We start from the raw sequence: 1,673 nt of genomic DNA, 5'->3' as shown, positions 1-1,673 counted from the left end.
GTGTGTGTGTGTGTGTGAGGTAGACACACACACACACACACAGGGCTGATTCAGGCAGCACCACTATTCTAGCCTATAATTGTAACCTCAAATTAAGTAGATTCTGTAGTGTCTAGGGTTTTTTTTCCCCAGTTTTTGGACCCACTGCCCACACGTAGTGGCTTTGATGGTTTTACTGGTCTACATCAGTAGACATGCAGGGACTGGCCAGTTAGTGGTCGAGCTGCTACTGTATTTCTTGATAGCTGATACAGCATCACAGCTTGTGTGGGAAAGTAGAGGAGCCGGTGAATCTGTTGAGAGGTGTTGCTTTTTTTGAGTCCAGAGTACATTTAGGTGTGGCCTGGCTGGCCTTTCCTCTCCTCCTCTCTTGTTTCCTCCTCTTTTCTCTCGTTTCCATTTTTGTTTCCTCTCCTCACCTCTCCTCCTTCTTTTTTGTGTTCCCACCTCTTCTATTTTCTCCCTTTCTCTTTTCAGTTCCCTTTTCCTCCTCTCCTTTTCTTGTCTCAGTTTTATTGCCTTGGCTGATGTGGTGAAAGGGAGTCAGGCAGGTGCAGTAAAACTGTCTCTTACCTTCATCTATACATATACGTACACTGAAAGGGAAGTGACTCGCAATCATTTTTAGTGTGTCTTTGATTTTGCTTCCTCCAAACATAAATCAAGTAATATGGCACTACAGCATGAGCCAGGGTTTGAAACCTTTTTTCATTAAAGATATAATAACACTCTTTCTACATGGCTCTAGCAGAAGGTAGCCTACTGCTAGGCTCGCAGCTGCCTTAAACACGAGTAAAATGCTTGTGGCTGTATTTTACATGCAACAAATGTTTAACACAAACAGTATACACTTGAAAGCACGGGGGCACAGTGCTCAACCGCTTGTGTGACTGAACACATCAGCCGGCAGAGTGGGCGTCCCTGGCCCCGGCCTTGGGACGTACAGATAATACTACATGTCATAATGACTTGCCATGTACTGTATATCTATGATGGGAAGACCATTGATAATGATGACAGCAGCCTTTCCTCAGGTTAGCAAATATGATAATATTTCTGCAGAAGGACTGCTGAAGTTTGGAGCTGGAGTTTGTAGAATACCAACTAATGTATTGTTGTTAGTGCTAATATATTCTTCGCTCTCAAATTCGAATTTGCCTTAGCAATAAAAAAAGCTGTTCTTCAATGTTGTCCAACATCAATTTGTGCTTTTAAAAGTACCAGTTAAGTATTGTTTTAGCATCGGTATCGATGTCCAACCCTATCAACGAACCATGTAAAAACCAAGAGAAAAGCCTTCAGTGCTGTATTCATTTATTTTAATGAAGAAATATTCTCTAGTTCTGATAGAACTGATGCTAGCAGCATCAACACTAATCGTCATTGTTCTTTAACAAACAGTCTTCTTCTCGCTGCGTCACACCTAGCGTCCACCGCCGTAGCTGCAGTACTTCCTCACAGGACGTTGATTGGTTCGGTACCAATGAACCGCCCACAAAGCAAGATAGATTCTCGCATGATCGCACCAGCTGCCTTGCAATGTTAGGTCAAAATCCAAAATGGTGGGCGCATGGTTAGCTCAGTTGGTAGAGCTGGCGACCCATATACGCAGCAGCCCATGTTCGAGTCCGACCTGTGGCCCTTTTCTGCATCCCCTCTCTCTCTGCCCCCCT

The sequence above is a fragment of the Morone saxatilis genome, unplaced genomic scaffold (assembly GCF_004916995.1).
Source record: "Morone saxatilis isolate NCDOM2014 unplaced genomic scaffold, NCSU_SB_2.0 Contig2, whole genome shotgun sequence".
NCBI lineage: Eukaryota > Metazoa > Chordata > Actinopteri > Moronidae > Morone > Morone saxatilis.
The sequence above is the reverse complement of the archived record's forward strand: the minus strand, read 5'-3'. Positions refer to the sequence as shown.